We start from the raw sequence: 21,258 nt of genomic DNA, 5'->3' as shown, positions 1-21,258 counted from the left end.
TTGAAATTGAGGACCTAGCCTGATTTCTCATTATAAACCCCTATTATATTTCACAAAGGCTACTTCAGAACCTTTTATGCACAGGTGGTCACAAACCCTTGAGGAAACATGCACCTCTTTCAAAGTTTGTCCTATCCAAAGATCACTTGGACTCACTTTGCCTTTTGCAGAATAATTGAAATATGTTATGGGAAGGGTGTTCTGAATAATATTCTTAGTCATCATTAGTTTCTGTTTCCTGACTCATTTTTTTTTTTTTTTTTATGAAGTGGGACTCACTGCAAGAACATACAGCTTTTTAATAGAATTGTTTTGAATGAATCATCAAATGAATTATAACTTATGAAAAAATAATTTCTTAATTTGGTTCAACGCTACTCTTAGGTAATAGGTTTAGAGTGTTTATTAAATAAAGTGAAAATAAAGTTTTTGTAAAGTTTTAAACTGTTGTTTAAGATATTGGCAAAACCCACAATTTACAAGTAAGCACAATTTTCTAAATTGCTGAGGCTTTCCTTGTAATTTTCTAAAGTATAATAAGTTGAATATTAGTTTACTATTTACTATACTTGTATGAAATTCACATATAAATTAAAATAATGAATGTCACCTACATAATTTCTATAATTAGATTCTGATTTACCATGTCATGTTTTGCAATGTATTTAATAAAGATTCTGCAGATATTAGAATTTGTTCCATTTGTTCAGTAGGTCAAACATATCTCCTATGCTATTTACATTCATTGCTATACTGTGGGCAATAGATTACCAGTATAGTTCTATAGTTTTACATGTGGATACTAAAGCCACAGGAGTGCTAAAATCTGTTTATCTATTTCTAACCAGGATATTTGTCATATGATATTTGTTGTTTCAGATATGAGTTATAAAACTCTTATTTAAATGAAAACAAAAAAACTTCTCATGACTTTTTTTGCTGAGAAAAAATATATTTACAGAGATAAGTTCTGTGTAATACCATCATATACCACAATTTTTTTTGCTTTTCAAATAGGAAAGAATAGCTTTAGGAAATTATAAATGGTCAAAAGAACTATGTTACTGAGATATATTATGCTTAGATAAATTGATAAATATGTGTCATTGTTTTTATTAGTTTCACACACCTGGAATACCACATTGATATCATGGATTTTTTCCTACTCCCCTTACAATGGTTCTTAATCATTTATTGTCAATAAATATCAATAAAAATTTATAATATTACCCATTTTGGGAGTATATTATTTTATTAGAAATCTATGATTTAAAAAATTATTTTTTAAACAATTCAGAACTACCAGATTAATAATATTAAAAGTTTAATTTAGTTTATTAATCTGGTAAGTACAGATGTAGTTGACACTGTGAGTTCAACAAATATCCAGTATATTGGTGAACACTGATATCCCTGAACTTAGAGTTGTCAAGTCAATGTGTACAATGTTCTGAATTGAAAGTAAGATTTTACTTAAGTCTAGTCACTCCAATCTTATCTATGCTTCCAGTGCATTCTAATTTAGTTTTAGAAAATATCATACACTTGAATTTCACTTTTTCTAATATATATATATATATATATATATATATATATATATATATATATGGAAGTCTGAATGAGTGGGACATGTCAGGTCTGAAATACACTGTGTTCTGTAATTTGTAGGTGTCTTAGGATGAATGGATTCCCTGTCTTAGTAATATTGTTTCATAATATGCAAATATTATGAAAACATTATGTAAAGTAGATTTAAAACACAGTCTTATTCTTTGAAAGGCAAATATCAATATGTGTAAACAACAGAATATATTTGTCAAATTTTAAATGAAATCAATCCACCCAACTGTTCTTCAAATTTCTAGGCAACAAATTTGTTATCACTACCTCCAGGTAATAAATTCAGGGCCTGAAGAATATACCTTTGAAAAAGGAAAATGGGTTCTGAGTCGTTTTTGCCTAAGGCAGACCTAATAGTGCTCCTGGCATTTTCTTGTTGTTGTTGTTTGTTTTCTGAAAATACTTCACTGAATCTTATTTTGAAAGTGCATGAAAGAATGTAGAAAGAGACCAAGCTTATAAATATATATAAATTAATGGGAAGAATTTGGTAACACTGATGATTTATGCAATGTACTTATTAGTGCAAGATCAGATAAGATGCTTGAGAGAGAAAGTAATAATACCTCCTTTATAAGTTTTGTTTAAAACTAGATATTTTTAAATATTTGAAATCTACATTAAATATAAATTCTACATAAACTTTGACAAGAAATTATTCTAAAAATTAAAATTATGAACCAACTGTAAGCAGTAAGTAGAAGTAACTGTGCCATATCCCCTTACTATAATGAGCATTTATGCCAAGTTATGTCAGACACATATTATTTTTATGAAACACATTTAAGTCCTACATACCTGTGGAAGATATGTTCCAAGACTCACAGTGGATGTAGTCCACAGATAGCATCAAACCCTAAAACACCAATTGTTATTCAAATATTTGATTGCTTTTTTCATGCTGGATCTTAGCAGAAATCATTGATTTATTTTTAATGCTGACAATATCTTCTGTCTCTCTACACACAAATACATTATCTTTATTTTATCAATGTATTTTTAATTAAGTGTTTTCTGGATTTTTCAATAAGATGACTTAAACTTATATGCATTAAATTTTATGTACTATTTTGCCTTTTTAAAAGGCTATACTTTTCATGTGCATAGTTATTTTGATCTGTGATTACATTTTCTCTAAGAGTTTAAAAAGCAACTGAATCATCAGAATGCAAGGGCTTTCTTAGAAAAAACAAATTATGCAATCTTGTTAGTTTAATGCTATTAAGATTTGTCTGTCATTCAGTCAAAATTTATTACACATGGAGCATTTTCTTCTATCTTGTTTCTACAGTGCGTGGAAGATTGACTTGGCCCATCATTGAGATGCAATGCATTAGTCAGGAAGTGAGAAATGAAAGATATTCTTCAGGGCCAAACTCTAGAAGTGACTATAAAATTATCGTTTGAATCCAGTTGGCAGGAACCTGCCTCCAGTGAAATTCAAAAAGATAGTGCTCATTTCAGGTGCCCACACATCTCTCTGTTCTGGATGTTCTATCTTGTTATGTGCATCAGTAAAAGACTGAGGTCAGTCACCTCTCCACAGAATAACTGGATTTTTTTTTTGTACCAGGTTTTGAACTCAGGGGTGCTTAACTACTTAGCCACATCTCCCATCCTTTTTGTATTATTATTTAGAGACATGGTCTCATTCAGTTGCTTAGGTTCTTGCTAATTCCTGAGGCTGGGTTTGAACTTGCAATCCTCCTGCCTCAGCCTCCCGAGCCAGTGGGATTACAGGTATACGTCATTGTACCTGACAGAATTGGAAAGTTTAATGCAAAGCGTACACATGAGGTTAAGGATTCAGAATCACTATTTTGATGTTACTTTATAATGCAAATCCTACAGAAATAAGCATCAGTTAAGAGAAATAGTTTTCATAGTTTATCATCCTTTAACCATAAGTGTTTGGGGGTTGAAGAATATATGGAGGAGATTGATCTCTCCAGAGTTTTCATCAACTCTTTACCTCTCAGGGATTTTGGACAACCCTGATACACTGTTCTCATTTGGGATAATTTCTTCAGTGAAGTGCTAGTTAAAAACTATCCCAAAGGTAGGAATAGCACTTAAAATTCATCCTTCAAAGATAGCTATAATTGTTCTCAGAAATATCTGGATTTTTTGTTTTGATTTATTTTATTAATATCTGAAATATGTTTATTTCTCACTTGTGAAGTGTCTCCAGACTTGACTTTGAAGGAAGAAACTAGAAGCTCAGACTAGTGTAAACATTTGGCAGGAGCTATGATATCAAAAATTATGTCTTTATGCCAGTTACCAACTTCACTTTGCTGACATATCCTAACACAAATAATATAACAAATGCTCATTATCAAAGCCTTCAAGAAAGATCAAATACATATGTCCTACTTTTTTTTTGCAAATTTTATATTGTGTGAATTGGTCAACTATCTAGTTTATAAAATTTTATTTACATTTAAAGACAAATATTAGCAAATATTTTCATATAAATTGAGTTTAAAAAGAAATATACTTCTCCACATAACATTTCTCTGATGTATTTTTCATATGTTGTTGACAAAAGATAAAATATTTACCTAGATGGTGAATGTGAGAATGAAAAATGATTAATAGATGTAAGTTCAAATTAATATGTTCTATTAAAAATGATTTAGCCTATGATAAACATCTGTTTGGTAATATGCTGCATCCAGATATAGTAAATTAATGACATACATAAAATTATAGGGAAATGACACCTTCAGTTTTATTATGAGTAGAGCTTTTAAAATGTTATTTGTCACAACCTGTCATCTAGTCATTGTATGATATTATGTAGCATTTACAAGATGTATACCCTTCATTTTGAAGTACTTTAGAAATCTGAAAGCTCTTTTTGATTTCTGGTTCTGCATTACTTTATTGCCAATATGAACAAATAATATGCTTTGACTGAAGCAGATAATAATTTCTGCTTATTTGGAATAATGATGTTTTCTCTCAACTTCTCAGCCTTGGCAGGTGGTTTAATTTTACTACATTTCATAGTTATAATTTCAAACTTATTAAAAACATTTATTATGAATATTGATAATGTTCCATGTAGCTGAACAAAACTTTTATTTATTAATTTTTTATCAAAATATCTGGGGTTTTTACATTTTTCTTTTTCCTTTGAGGAATTGCTGCAGGGTCTTCAGAAAGTGAATAGAAATTTGGGAATCTGTTTTTTGAATAATTATGACCTGGTGTTTTATATTATGTTTTTCTAAAGGCTTGTGCATATGCATTTTTCTAACATATGCTATAGAGCATCTTAAATAAATCTAAGTAATGATTAATAAAATTAATTTTGCCAAAGAAGTTTTGCAAAATTATTTATAAAAAAATTATTCATTCTTCCAACATTAATTCATGCAGTAATTTACCAAATGTTTATTGAACATCTATATTTTGACAGTATTTACTTCAGAGTACAGTGGTCAAGAAACAACTGACTTTGTAGATTTTGTAACAGAGGAGACATAGTAAACAAGTTACCAATAAATAAGAAAATGTATGTTCAAATACAGAATGTACATTTTCAAATATGTTTTGACAATGAAGAAAAAAATATATGCAGGTAAGAAGAATTAGGATTAATGAACAGAGATACGAAGTTGATTTTCACATAGGAAGCTTAGTTTATTCATCTTATTGATAAGAATTGAGCAGAGATGTAGAAGGTTGGGGAGTCATTTGAAAGAAAATCTAACTAGAGCAATTAGAAGAAAGAAAGGGATACAAATAGGTAAAGAAGAACTCAAACTATCACTATTTACCAATGACATGATTTTATATTTAGAAGATCAAAAAAATTCACCAGAACACTTATAGAACTAATAAATGTATTCAGCAAATTAGTAGAACATAAAATCAACACTCATAAATTGAACATGTTTTTATGCATCAGTGATGACGCCCACCTTTTAAAAGAGAAATTAGGGAAACTACTCCATGCACAATAGTCCCAAAACAAATAAAATACTTGGAAATCAATCCAACAAAAGAGGTGGATGACTTCTACAATGAAAACAACAGAATACTAAGGAAAGAAGTTGAAAAAGAAGTTGGAAGCTAGAAAGATCTCCCATGCTCTGGAATAGCAAAATTAAATTAAACCCCTATTTCTCACCCCACATGAAACTCAACTCAAGTGGATCAAAGACTTAGGCAGGAGAACAGAGACCCTGTTCCTAATAGAAGAAAAAGTAGGCCCACAGCTTCATTATGTTGGGCTAGTATCTGATGTCTTTATCAAGACTCCTAAAGTGCAAAATGTAAAATTAAGAATAAATAGGATGTATTCAAACTTAAAAGCTTTTTCTCAGCAAATAAAACAATCAATAATGTGATTGTAGAGCCTACAGAATAGGAGAAAATCACATGAACCTCAGATACAGCATTGATCTCCAGGACATATAAAGAAATTTTAAAAACTCAACACCAAAAAAAAAAAAAAAAACCCACAAACAAATAAACAACAACAACAACAACAACAAAAAAAAAACAAACGAATAACCCAATCAATAATTTGGCTAAGAAACTGAACAGACACTTCACAGAAGAAAAAATATAATCAATATGAAAAATTGTTCAACGTCTCTAGCAATTAGAGAAATGCAAATCAAAATTAAGATTTCATCTCACTCCAGTCAGAACGGCAATTATTAAGAATATATGCAACAATAAATATTGGTGAGGATGTGGGGGGAAAGGTATATTCATACATTCCTTGTGGAACTGCAAATTGGCACAACCAGATGTAAAGCAGTATAGAAATTCCTCAGAAAACTTGGGATGAAACTACGATTTGACCCAGCTATTCCCTTCCTTGATTTATATCCAGGGGACTTTAAAATTAGCATACTATGGTGATGCAGCCACATAAATGTTTATAGCAGCTCAATTCACAATAGACAAACTATGGAACCAACCTAGATGCCCTGCAACAGATGACTGGATAAAGAAGATCTGGTATGTATACAAAATGAAATATTAATCAGCCTTAAATAAGAATGAAATTATGGTATTTGCAGGTAAGTGGATGAAGCTGGTGAATGTCATGCTAAGTGAAATAAATCAATCTCAAAGAACCAAAGGATGCATGTTTTCTCTTGATTTGTGGGTGCTAATTCACAATAAGGGGGGTAAGGTGGGGACTAGGGAAGAGTAGAGATACTTTGGATTATACAAAAAGGAGGTGAAGGGAGAGCAGGAGATATGGGAATTGGAAGGATAAATGGAAGTAATAGGGCATTATAACCTCATGTGCCTATATGATTATATAACCGATTATAGAACCGGCAGAGAAATTATACTCCATTTATGTATGATGCATCACAATGTATTCTATTGTTACGCATAACTAATTGGAACTTATATTTTAAAAATCTATGTTCAGAAAGACTAATTTAGAAAGGGGGCTGTCTATTACAAAGGCCTGAGGGTTTAATTAAGCCTTGCACATTTGAGAAACAGCCAGGAGGCTCTGTGGCTGAAGGCATGAGAGTGTTGGAGAAGCAGCAAGGAATGAGGTCACTGAAGCTAAGTGAGTGACTACATCATGTAAGACCCTGGATGCCCTTGTAAGACTAGTGTCTTTATTTGAAAACTTACTGATTTAATAGAATTTTTGCTAATGACTAAGAGATCAAATGTTCATAATGTCAAGGATGATTACTTTTATAAAGCAGAGTTGGAAAAAGAATTTGAGTCACAGTATGGTGAGGGAAATGCCATGAGATACAACTGTAGGAAGATAAGGGAACATAAAATACCACTGAAATTAGACACATATTTGATGAAGTTCTGTAATCATATATATAACTCAGCGGTCAAGTGCCCTTGAGTTAAATCACCAGTACCATGTCTCTGCATGAGAAATTTATAAAGCATAAAGTGTTTGGGGGGGGAGTATCACATTTCTAGAAACTAGGAAATCAAAGAAACTAGCACTAGAACCTGGCAAGGATCTTCATCCTATCTCATAACATGCTAGAAAGGGAAATGACCAATTTGAAGTCAGAGGAAATTATGCTGAAGTCTTTCTTTTATAAAAATTAGTATCCTGTGATAACATCAATTCTTTCATAAGGACAAAAGCCTCACAGGTCAGTCAGCTTCTGAGGATCACCTCTCAATACAGTCACAATGGAAATTAAATTTTAATATGAATTTCAAAAGGGACAACCAATCATGGCATGTGCTAATAATACTAATGTGTAGGGTTCTGACTGTGAAACTGTACAGGACAGCTAGTTTTCTCTGGTTGTGGAGAGTGGTGGCAGAAAATTGGAGAGCAGTGTCTGAGATTGGGGCCTCTGATTATATCATGGCTGTGACATGCTCAATGCCTGGGAAAGTTTCTGTGCAATGGTGCAGGATGGCTAGATGCTGTGGTAACCCTCCACTCTATGCTGGAGTTTTATCAGCCTTGACATTGTTCTCAGACACTCAGCTCTGGGGGAATAAAGGAACTTTCTTGTTAGACAACCAAGATGTTTCAGCAATTTCTACTGCTCCTGGACCTGTCCACATAACACTAACTTTAAACAATGGGCTTTCTTGAAGCTACACAAAGCTCCTAACATTTCACATTGCAACTTAGTATGCAACTGAGGAATCAGCTCCACAATGTTGCTAAACTCTGTAACCTGCCTAATGATACAATGAACAATAAAGAACTAATGATGGCAGTGACCTAATATAGACTATGGATATAAATAAAGCTTGCAGTTTGGATGAGGAAAAAATTTTGCCTCTGCATCTTGCCTCTGTGTCTCTTTTGACTTCCTTACACTAATATGTGAAGAAAAAAGGAGTGGTTTTTGCAGTTTAGTAGTCAAATTCTTTTATAAAATTTCTTTAGAAGCCGGCATTAATGTACTATAATGGGCACTTATATGTTGCAATTATACTAACATTTTGGTAATTTATGTCCTTTTTATGATTCATGACTGGATCATTTAATTCCTTAGGAGCATTATAGCATTTCGAGTTTTCATGCTCAATAAATCTATTGGGTTTGCTATCTTTTCTATTCAAATAGAAACATTATCTTGGTTTTTGTTCTGAAAATTTTTTCCTCGGCATAAACTACATTATGTTAGTTGTAGACTTTTGTTTATTTTGTCTGCCTCTGGTAATCTTTTTAAAGAAAAATAATTTTATGCAAAGCACTGAAGTTATGGAACATTCAAATGTTATATTACCTGTGGTTGTATATTGTATTACGATAGCATTCATCTTAATTATGTCTTATACATATCATTGCTGGATGACTTCTTAACACTGTTTCTATGTTATAGAATACAAAATGACTAACAGTTTTTGGTTTCGATGATTTAAAAATCAGTTTTGTTTTTTTTTTTTTTTTTTTTTTTTTTAGTTTTTTCACTGTATTGTATCTGGTTTTATTAAATTGGCCCAGAGATATTATTGAAGTAACACCTTTGATCTTAAGTTTATTCACACTCATCCAAATTTATAGACTAAACTCTTGCTTTCTTTTGGTATATAAATAGCCTTCCTTGTACATAGATCATGTATATAATCAGTAGGAATCAAACATCTTATTCTATTCTTTTTCAGCAATATAGATGCTCCACTCCTGAGCTTTAGTTGTGACAGCATCAACTTTAGTCTCATCCCACCTGTATATACCTTCAAACTCCTTTCAACCATAGAGCTCTTTTTCAATTTATTCAGATACAGTACTTTTTTTTTCTGACAAGTTTCCCAGTCTGGTTTCTGGTACATTCACTTTTCTTTTTTTTTTTTTTTTATTTTATTTTTTTTTTATTGTTGGTTGTTCAAAACATTACATAGTTCTTGATATATCATCTTTCACACTTTGCTTCAAGTGAGTTATGAACTCCCATTTTTAGCCCATATACAGATTGCAGAATCACATCAATTACACATCCATTGATTTACATATTGCCATACTAGTGTCTGTTGTGTTCTGCTGCCTTTCCTATCCTCTACTATCCCCCCTCCCCTCCCCTCCCCACCCTTCTTCTCTCTCTACCCCCCCTATTGACCTTCATTTCTCCCCCTTGTATTATTTTTCCCTTTCCCCTCATTCCCTCTTGTATGTTCTTTTGTATAACCCTGAGGGTCTCCTTCCATTTCCATGCAATTTCCCTTTTCTCTCCCTTTCCCTCCCACCTCTCATCTCTGTTTAATGTTAATCTTCTTCTCATGCTCTTCGTCCCTACTGTGTTCTTAGTTACTCTCCTTATATCAAAGGAGACATTTGGCATTTGCTTTTTAGGGATTGGCTAGCTTCACTTAGCATAATCTGCTCTAGTGCCATCCATTTCCCTGCAAATTCTATGATTTTGTCATTTTTTAATGCAGAGTAATACTCCATTGTGTATAAATGCCACATTTTTTTAATCCATTCGTCTATTGAAGGGCATCTGGGTTGGTTCCAAAGTCTTGCTATTGTGAATTGAGCTGCTATGAACATCGATGTAGCAGTGTCCCTGTAGCATGCTCTTTTTAGGTCTTTAGGGAATAGACCAAGAAGGGGAATAGCTGGGTCAAATGGTGGCTCCATTCCCAGCTTTCCAAGAAATCTCCATACTGCTTTCCAAATTGGCTGCACCAATTTGCAGTCCCACCAGCAATGTACAAGTGTACCCTTTTCCCCACATCCTCGCCAGCACTTGTTGTTGTTTGACTTCATGATGGCTGCCAATCTTACTGGAGTGAGATGGTATCTTAGGGTGGTTTTGATTTGCATTTCTCTGACTGCTAGAGATGGTGAGCATTTTTTCATGTACTTGTTGATTGATTGTATGTCCTCCTCTGAGAAGTGTCTGTTCAGGTCCTTGGCCCATTTGTTGATTGGGTTGTTAGTTATCTTATTGTCTAATTTTTGGAGTTCTTTGTATACTCTGGATATTAGGGCTCTGTCTGAAGTGTGAGGAGTAAAGATTTGTTCCCAGGATGTAGGCTCTCTATTTACCTCTCTTATTGTTTCTTTAGCTGAGAAAAAACTTTTTAGTTTGAGTAAGTCCCATTTGTTGATTCTAGTTATTAACTTTTGTGCTATGGGTGTCCTATTGAGGAATTTGGAGCCCGACCCCACAGTATGTAGATCGTAGCCAACTTTTTCTTCTATCAGACGGCGTGTCTCTGATTTGATATCAAGCTCCTTGATCCATTTTGAATTAACTTTTGTGCATGGCGAGAGAAAGGGATTCAGTTTCATTTTGTTGCATATGGATTTCCAGTTTTCCCAGCACCATTTGTTGAAGATGCTATCCTTCCTCCATTGCATGCTTTTAGCCCCTTTATCAAATATAAGATAGTTGTAGTTTTGTGGATTGGTTTCTGTGTCCTCTATTCTGTACCATTGGTCCACCCGCCTGTTTTGGTACCAGTACCATGCTGTTTTTGTTACTATTGCTCTGTAGTATAGTTTGAAGTCTGGTATCGCTATACCGCCTGATTCACACTTCCTGCTTAGCATTGTTTTTGCTATTCTAGGTCTTTTATTTTTCCATATGAATTTCATGATTGCTTTCTCTATTTCTACAAGAAATGCCTTTGGGATTTTGATTGGCATTGCATTAAACCTATAGAGAACTTTTGGTAATATCGCCATTTTGATGATGTTAGTTCTGCCTATCCATGAACAGGGTATATTTTTCCATCTTCTAAGATCTTCTTCTATTTCTCTCTTTAGGGTTCTGTAGTTTTCATTGTATAAGTCTTTCACCTCTTTTGTTAGGTTGATTCCCAAGTATTTTATTTTTTTTGAAGATATTGTGAATGGAGTGGTTGTCCTCATTTCCATTTCAGAGGATTTGTCGCTGATATACAGGAATGCCTTTGATTTATGCGTGTTGATTTTATATCCTGCCACTTTGCTGAATTCATTTATTAGCTCTAATAGTTTCTTTGTAGAGCCTTTTGGGTCTGCTAGGTATAGAATCATATCATCTGCAAATAGTGATAATTTAAGTTCTTCTTTTCCTATTTTTATGCCTTTAATTTCTTTCGTCTGTCTAATTGCTGTGGCCAGTGTTTCGAGAACTATGTTGAACAGAAGTGGTGAGAGAGGGCATCCCTGTCTTGTTCCAGATTTTAGAGGGAATGCCTTCAATTTTTCTCCATTCAGAATGATGCTAGCCTGAGGCTTAGCATAGATTGCTTTTACAATATTGAGGTATGTTCCTGTTATCCCTAGTTTTTCTAGAGTTTTGAACATAAAGGGATGCTGTACTTTGTCGAATGCTTTTTCCGCATCTATCGAGATGATCATATGGTTCTTATTTTTAAGTCTATTGATGTGGTGAATAACATTTATTGATTTCCGTATATTGAACCAGCCTTGCATCCCAGGGATGAATCCTACTTGATCATGGTGCACAATTTTTTTGATATGTTTTTGTATCCGATTCGCCAGAATTTTATTGAGGATTTTTGCATCTAGGTTCATTAGAGATATTGGTCTGAAGTTTTCTTTCTTTGAAGTGTCTTTGTCTGGTTTAGGTATCAGGGTGATGTTGGCCTCGTAGAATGAATTTGGAAGTTCTCCCTCTTTTTCTATTTCCTGAAGTAGCTTGAAAAGTATTGGTATTAGTTCCTCTTTAAAGGTTTTGTAAAATTCTGCTGTATACCCATCCGGTCCTGGGCTTTTCTTAGTTGGTAGTCTTTTGATGGTTTCTTCTATTTCCTCAATTGATATTGGTCTGTTTAGGTTGTCTATATCCTCCTGACTCAATCTGGGCAGATCATATGACTTCAGAAATTTATCGATGCCTTCACTATCTTCTAATTTATTGGAGTATAAGGATTCAAAATAATTTTTGATTATCTTCTGTATTTCTGAAGTGTCTGTTGTGATATTGCCTTTTTCATCCCGTATGCTAGTAATTTGAGTTCTCTCTCTTCTTCTCTTCGCTAGCATCGCTAAGGGTCTGTCGATTTTGTTTATTTTTTCAAAGAACCAACTTTTAGTTTTGTCAATTTTTTCAATTGTTTCTTTTGTTTCGATTTCATTAATTTCAGCTCTGATTTTAATTATTTCTTGCCTTCTACTTCTTTTGCTGTTGTTTTGCTCTTCTTTTTCTAGGATTTTGAGATGAAGCATGAGATCATTTATTTGTTGGTTTTTTCTTTTTTTAAGGAATGAACTCCAAGCAATGAATTTTCCTCTTAGAACTGCTTTCAATGTGTCCCACAGATTCCGATATGTTGTGTCTGTGTTTTCATTAATCTCTAAGAATTTTTTAATTTCCTCCTTGATGTCTTCTATAACCCATTGATCATTCAGTAACCTATTGTTCATTCTCCAAGTGATGTATGCTTTTTCCTTCCTTCTTTTATCGTTGATTTTCAGTTTCATTCCATTATGGTCAGATAGGATGCATGGTATTATCTCTACTCCTTTATATTGTCTAAGCGTTGCCCTGTGACATAATATATGATCTATTTTTGAGAAGGATCCATGTGCTGCTGAGAAAAAAGTGTAACTGCTTGATGTTGGGTGGTATATTCTATATATGTCAATTAAGTCTAGGTTATTAATTGTGTTATTGAGTTCTATAGTTTCCTTATTCAACTTTTGTTTGGAAGATCTGTCCAGTGGCGAGAGAGGTGTGTTGAAGTCTCCCATGATTATTGTATGGTGGTCTATTAGACTCTTGAACTTGAGAAGAGTTTGTTTGATGAACATAGCTGCGCCATTGTTTGGGGCATATATATTTATGATTGTTATGTCTTGTTGGTGTATGGTTCCCTTAAGCAGTATGTAGTGTCCCTCTTTATCCCTTTTGATTAACTTTGGCTTGAAATCTATTTTATTTGATATGAGTATGGACACTCCTGCTTTTTTCCGAAGTCCATATGAGTGATATGATTTTTCCCAACCTTTCACCTTCAGCCTATGTATGTCTTTTCCTATCAAATGCGTCTCCTGTAGGCAGCATATTGTTGGGTCTTGTTTTGAGATCCATTCTACTAGCCTGTGTCTCTTAATTGGTGAGTTTAAGCCATTAACATTTAGGGTTATTATTGAGATATGGGTTGTTGTTCCAGCCATATTTGTTTATTTATGTTACTAAACATGGTTTGTTTTCCTCTTTGATTATTCCCCCCCCTTTACTGTCCTACCTCCCACTGTTGGTTTTCATTGTTATTTTCCATTTCCTCTTCCTGTAATGTTTTGCTGAGGATGTTTTGAAGAGATGGTTTTCTAGCTGCATATTCTTTTAACTTTTGTTTGTCGTGGAAGGTTTTAATTTCATCTTCCATCCTGAAGCTTAATTTCGCTGGATACACAATTCTTGGTTGGAACCCATTTTCTTTCAGTGTTTGAAATATGTTATTCCAGGATCTTCTAGCTTTCAGAGTCTGTGTTGAAAGATCAGCTGTTATCCTGATTGGCTTGCCCCTAAATGTAATCTGCTTCCTTTCTCTTGTAGCTTTTAAAATTCTCTCCTTATTCTGTATGTTGGGCATCTTCATTATAATGTGTCTAGGTGTGGATCTCTTATAATTTTGCACATTCGGCGTCCTGTAGGCTTCTAGAATTTGGGATTCTGTCTCATTCTTCAAGTCTGGGAAGTTTTCTCGTATTATTTCATTAAATAAATTGCTCATTCCTTTGGTATGGAGTTCTATACCTTCCTGTATCCCAATGACTCTTAAGTTTGGTCTCTTAATGTTATCCCATATTTCTTGGATGTTCTGCTCATGGTTTCTTAACAGTCTTGCTGAGCTGTCTATGTTCTTTTCAAGTTGAAATACTTTGTCTTCATTGTCTGATGTTCTATCTTCTAAGTGTTCTACTCTGCTGGTAGTACTCTCAATTGAGTTTTTAAGTTGGTTTATTGCTTCCTGCATTTCTAGGATTTCTGTTTGTTTGTTTTTTATAACCTCTATCTCCCTGTATAGTTGATCCTTTGCTTCCTGGATTTGTTTGTGTAATTCCTTGTCGAAGTGATCTTTCATTGTCTGATTTTGCTGTCTAATTTCTTCCTTGATACTCCAGATCATCTGAAGCATATATATCCTGAATTCTTTATCTGACATTCCATCTGCTGCAGCTGTTACCTCTTCTAAAGTTGAGCTGACCTGCATTGCTTGTAGTCCTTTCTTTCCTTGTCTTTTCATACTGCTTGCGTTTCTTTCTTCTTGGTGAAACTGTTGTGTTTTTGAAATTTTCCCCCCCCTATATATTTATGTTGCTCTTGTATAGTTGAAAATTCTCCCTTGCAGGTGCGGGCAGGGGCTCTGCTCTGCCCCTCCTCCAATTGGTGTGAGGTGTCTACCACGCCCGCGGACCCCTGGGCCTGATCCGCTGTTCTGTCGCAGGTCTGCCTACCTTGCAGGTGGGGGCGAAGGCTCTGCCCTGCCCCTCCTACCACGCCCGGGGACCGCTAGGCCTGATCTGCAGGTTGGTCGCAGGTCTGCCCACCTTGTGGGCAAGGGTGTCAGTTCCGCTCCGCCCCCACTCCAATTGGGGTCACTTGACCACCACACAGGCGAGCCGCTGGGCCTGATCTGGGCGCGGGCTAAGGCTCTGCTCTGCCCCTACTCCAGTTGGGGTGAAGTGTGTACCACGCTGGCAGGCCGCTGGGCCTGATCCACAGGTCTGTCGCAGGTCTGCTTACCTTGCCAGCGCGGGCGGTGGCTCTGCCCTGCCCCTCTTACCACGCCTGCAGACCGCTGGGCCTGATCTGCAGGTTGGTCGCAGGTCTTCCTACCTTGCGGGCGTGGGCGGCGGCCCCTCTCCTCGCCTCTGGCTCGACGACAAAGCGAGAGAGACTCGGGTATCTGTGACTCACCCTCCCTACCAGGGGACCAACTGTTTCCGTCGCCGCTGGCACCGATGAAGTTTTCTCCTCGGCCGCTCTCCGATGACATCAGATCTCTGCCATGCTGGCATCCCCTGTTCTATGGCTGAATCCCATTTTCTTCTCTTCCAATAGGCGGAGCTGTGCCCTCTGAGCTGAGCTTCTGCCCTCTATGTGCTGACAGAAATCCCTGTATGGTGGCTCCTGGGAGTCTCTCAATCCTGTTAGTCCAGAGCCCTTTCACTTATCCGGCCCCTCCCCCTGTTCCTCCTCCCAGCCAGCCAGCCAGGTCCTGTTCACCAGAGGCGGTTCCCCAAGGATCTGATTACACTTGCAGCCCCACCGCGTGTCCTATATCCCGAACGATGAACACCCTCTCTGTCATTCAATTAAGCCCCAGTGCTGTGGTGGGGTGATCTGGGAACCAACAGTTAAATTTTTCAGGACCCCTTTGGTGGGCACGCCCCCAGAAACTGGCGGCTAAGATCTTGGGTGTCTCCGCTGGTGTTAAGGGGAGGTGGGGATCTGGAGTCCCCTCTGCTTCCCTACAGACACGCCCCCGGTGGTTTCCTGGCTGCTTGTATCTGGAGGGGGTGGGAGTCACACACCTGCTAATGTGGATTCCGCTGGGAAGGAATTCTGTCGGCGGAACTCTGGTGATGTCACCACTCTGCTATGGCAGGCCCCAGGCTCCTTGCCAGAGTGTCCGAAGGGAGGGGTGGGACTGGTCTGTCTCTGGTTGGTTTCAGCTCCCGGTTTGCTATTTCATGAAGGCTTGGCGAGAGACCTCTTCCTAGAGTCCCTGCACCGCTCCTGCTGCGCTGCGCCTTGGAGGTATCCGCCCTGACGTGGGGGCCGGTGCAGGCAGCCGACAGTCGCCGAGTCGCGCGGGCAGCGGCTGGCGGGTCTGGACCTCTGCGCTGCGTGGCGGAGATTCACTCGTCTAGCGCAGACTGTCACCTCCAAAAATCCTTCCAATTCCCGGCCGGTCTCTCTTTAGTGGAATTTTGCTAGGAGTTTCTCAGCAGGTCATATCTAAGCGTATCCATGCATCTCTCTGACCCCTTTGTTGAGGAGGTACTGAAAGCGCTGCCTCCCCTCTCGCCGCCATGTTGGATCCCCCTAAAAATCAGTTTTAAAAAACTGAATTAAATATAATAATTTTAAGAGTCATTTGGCAATTCTAAACTATGAATTTATTTTATTTTGTTAATTTACATTTTTAATGAGTTCATTGAAACCCACAAAACAAGTGAGAAGTTGTGGAAAATGCTTTTCACAAAATAATAATCAAATATTAATACATAGAATTTGAAGTATTTGATTGATGTATTGAAGCTAAAATAGTATATTTTGTATTCTGCTAAACAATGAAATTAATACTAATAATATCAAAAGGTAAAAATTGATTAGTACTAATCTAAAATTAAATACATTATATCAATGTTGCTTAGTAAGTAGTTGCTTGATAGTTTATATACACTGAGACTTCGAATGAAGAATGCTATCTGGTCATATGGTTAGTTTCTAGAGCTTTTTGTATTTAAAATTCTTTGGTAGGTAAAAATGATTTTATTAAGATGCTACCACTTCCTTAAAGACTAGCTGGGTATAGGATGAGACCCTAATTACTCTTACCTTCTAAGAACTTATTTTGCAATTTGTTATCTCCTGTTCCTTTTTGAACATTTTCCTCCTTGTCATGACCCAGACTTTATAGAAAATATGGCCCAAGGATGAAGCATGTATTCTTCTTTTGAGAAGGAGGGGCTAGACCAGAGAACCTGGCAGTGACCTAGGTTAGTAGGGCAGCTCTTTGGGCTTCTGTGGCTTGATAGAGATCCTGAAGGGTTTGTCTGCAGCAAAGAAATCAAAAACGTCCTGTGGGGAGGAGACACCTTGGGATCTCAGAGGGGGTCTAATGCACATTAGAAACATCCCCCAAGCCAGATGCTCATTGAAATGTGTAGCTGTTTTAATGCAAAAAAAAAAAAAAAAAAGAAAGAAAATTAGGACAAATATTAGCTATGGCAAACATATCAACAGATCTCAATATAATATTCTATACAAGGAACAGAGGGACACACAAATAGAAGTCATTATCTATTAATTACTATTATCTATTAATTACTATATTATCTACTTTATCTATCATTAATTACTACATTATCTCTTAATTACTCTTGTTACAACATTTATGATACTTTTTATTTTTCACATTAAAGAATCATATTGGGATAACACAATAAGAAATAAGAATCTTAATAACAGAATAATTTTTACATTCCCAGAAATACATTGGAAAACAAAATGCAAACCAATAAAAAATTGAAACCAAGAAAATTTTTAAAAATGACTGAACAAGTTCAATTAAAGTAATCAACTATTTTTCTTACAGTGGAAAAATACACTGCAATACTGCAATGTGTATCTAACAGGGGGCAATTTGCAGTATCTAGAAATCTAAGAATGTATAGGAAGTAAACAGTGGTCACCAATGCTTCAGTGAAGCTGTGTATCATATTATCTTTAAATCCTCAGATAACACTTGCCTTCTCTAAAACACCGACTTAGCCTTTTGGAGGTAGTCTCAGGGCTATGAAAATGCAACTGGAAATATTTAAAATCTTAAACTTAGTGCTGCAGCACACAAAGCAATCAAGTCTGTATAGTTTCCACAGTTGAACAAAGACCATGGTTCTCCTTAAGCCTTTAAAGCATGGTGGATAGCTCCCCTGCTGTATCTAGAGAATCCAGGAATGATTCTGCTCTGTAAATAAATCCTGCTTTTCCAGTATCTCATTCTTTATTAAATATTGTAAAATCATGAGACTTATTAGGGAAACAAAGCTAAGAAATAAGATGTGGTCTTCAGTAGAAAAGAGAATATAAACCTGATAAGACTAAAGTGAATGTGTAAAATCTCTTTTAGATAACCATTGTTTTTTTGCAAGAAAGCCATTTATATCTTGTCTTGTTAGAAAGTAAGAGACTCAGGTTTTAACAACTTTGAAAATGTCTAGTTTTATTTATTTATCTCACCTCCTAATGAGGTAGAGCATCATCAATACCACTGCAACTCTCTAAGTCTGCACTCCACGGTCCATCCTCTCACGAAAGGTCACCTGTACACCACATTTGTGTTTGTCATTATGTTGCCCTGTATTGATATATTTATTCATAACAGTATCCTATTTTAATAGAGTGTGCTTCCATTTTATAAAATGCATCATATTTTATGTTTTCTTTCTTATTTTACTTTCCCTCACTACAAGTTTGTAGGATTATTCACGTCACATTGTACAGTTATGGTATTTTTGTTTTCATTGCTCTGAATGCACACATTTGTGTTCATCTCTGATTTTATTAATACGTTAACTGTTATATACATTTTCTTGTTACCTCATTTGATACCCATTACTTCTGAACTTATCATATAATATGTAATTGAGAAGCACAATTCAGTCAAAGTACATTAGCATTTAATGATATAAAATGACACACCCAACTCCTGCAGTACCATTTCTTATTTCTACCATTTGCTCTGGTTCATGATATTGTTCATATATGAAAAATAATTAAGTTGATATTCCATAAACAGAGAAACTTCTACTTGTCATTGCTCAAATAAGTGATTTTCATTTTGACTGCTTCTGACCTGGGCTTTAACTACTTATTTCTGTCTGTTTGGTATGTAGTACTATCCACATAGTGGGTTTTAACATATTTCTAGAGTTAATTGCCTACATCTCATGCAATATATCAATGAGAATAAAATGCAGGAGTCTTCTGGAATCAATAACTATATAACAAGCCCATTTACTCTACCAGTTTAAGTGCCAGGAATATTGAATTTCAAACCACTTCACATTCATTGATTATATAAAGCATTGGAAACGAGGAAGCCAAAAAATACCTTCAATACATTATAGAAACAGAGATTGATCCAATTTACTTATTCTCTCTAAAAGGAATTACAAGAACTTTATAACAGAAATTTCAATGTTCAAACATCACTTATTATAAACATGTTTAAAATTAATTGTGAAAAATGCTGTATGTATATACGTGGCTGTATAACCAATATGACCCTGCAATCTGTACACGTGGAAAAATGAGAATTCATACCCCATTTGAATCACATGTATGATATGTCAAGATCATTGTATTGTCTTGAGCAAGTAATAAAAAAAAGAAAAAAATGTACTTAGTATCTTGGGAGGCAGAAGCCAACCTGAGAAAAAAACCATATACTTAAAATTAATTATAACTATCAACTCAAGATGATCTTAATTTCTAAATATTTATAATATTTCAATAAATATTATATAAGAATAAATATATCAGAGGGTTAGAATACGTTCTTTGTTTAATTACTAATCATTATATTAAGAAGAATTCCTCATTTCATTTTATATTCTTTCTGTATTAAAACTGAACAAATTCATATTGTGTATAGTATAGTATCAGCAAGAAAATAGGTATAAACACTCATCCCAAATACAGGCAAGTGATGGTGAATATGCAAAAGCAGGAAGAGAGAAGGATATGCTGGTGGAGAAAAATGTGTATTTTGATTGAAACTTTCGAATCACATTAAAGACAAAATGTAATGACATATTAGTAGTTTTTAATAAAGTGCAAAAATATATCCAGCTGTTGAAAATTATCTAGGAAAACTGTGAAAAAAAACTAAGCTGACCTAAATGTATTGATTCATAAAGAGTCTAAATGTCAATACTTCCAATATGTGTTTTCTCTAAAAATTTATTTGATTTAAAATAAAAAGATCTATATTCACATTTCACTGTAAAAAAAAATGGAATTTGACTTTGGAATAAATCAATAAAATAAGCTAATATATTTGCATTAAAAATAAACTAATTTTATTCTAATTTTTAATTGTCAGAAATTGTTCATATTTTTGATGTAGCATGTGATATTGTATAATGTTCAAATCAGAAAAACACATATATTTACTCAAACACTTATCATGTTTTTGTGGTGAAAAAAATTTAACTCTTTCTAGTTTTTAAAAATTTATACTACATTATCATTGTCTATGTTCACCCTACAAAGCTATAGAACATGATTTCTCCCTTAAAACTACCACTTAGTACCTATTGATAGACACTTCCCCACCATTCTCAACCTCCTACCTTCCTTGGCTCCTGGTAACCACAATTCTAGCCTCCTCTTCTGAGTTCAATTTTTTTTTGGAGATTCCATGAATGAGTGAAATCATGCAATACTTGTCTTTCTGTCCCTTGCTTATGTCACTTAACATAATGACCTCACCTCTATGCATACACTAATGTTAAAATGACAGTGTTAAATCAGTCCAGCAAGCCTTATTACTCCTTCCTAGCAGCCAGCTAGTTGCTATATTCTCCCAGGTGTCCAAGGTCACATAGGATATTACTGAGACCATCATGCAAAGCTATTGCTCTTTAGCACAAACCTTTGCAGCTGATTGGTGAAGTTACAGTGTTGAGACATTCAAAGATTATCTGGAAGAAAGCCCTTTGTTTTGTGAGTGAGTGGAAGCATGTTAACGTGGTGTATGTTTTTAACCTTTAGGTTTATCTTAGGTATATCTTAAATATACACAGAAATTAACATGGAAGATCGTCCTTATAAAACAACAACAAAAAAATATTTGTTTAATGTAGTAGTTTGAATCATGAATATTATCTCCACATTTTATGTTTAAAATTTTGATTTTCAACTAAATTCTATGGTAGTATGAGAAAACACTTTGTAAGATTTTTATTTTTCAATATTACTATAAGCATCATTGATATTATGGTGAAGG

The sequence above is a fragment of the Marmota monax genome, unplaced genomic scaffold (assembly GCF_021218885.2).
Source record: "Marmota monax isolate L192 unplaced genomic scaffold, Marmota_monax_Labrador192_F-V1.1 WCK01_AAM20220418_F8-fsc00009, whole genome shotgun sequence".
NCBI lineage: Eukaryota > Metazoa > Chordata > Mammalia > Rodentia > Sciuridae > Marmota > Marmota monax.
Note: the sequence above shows the minus strand (reverse complement) of the source record.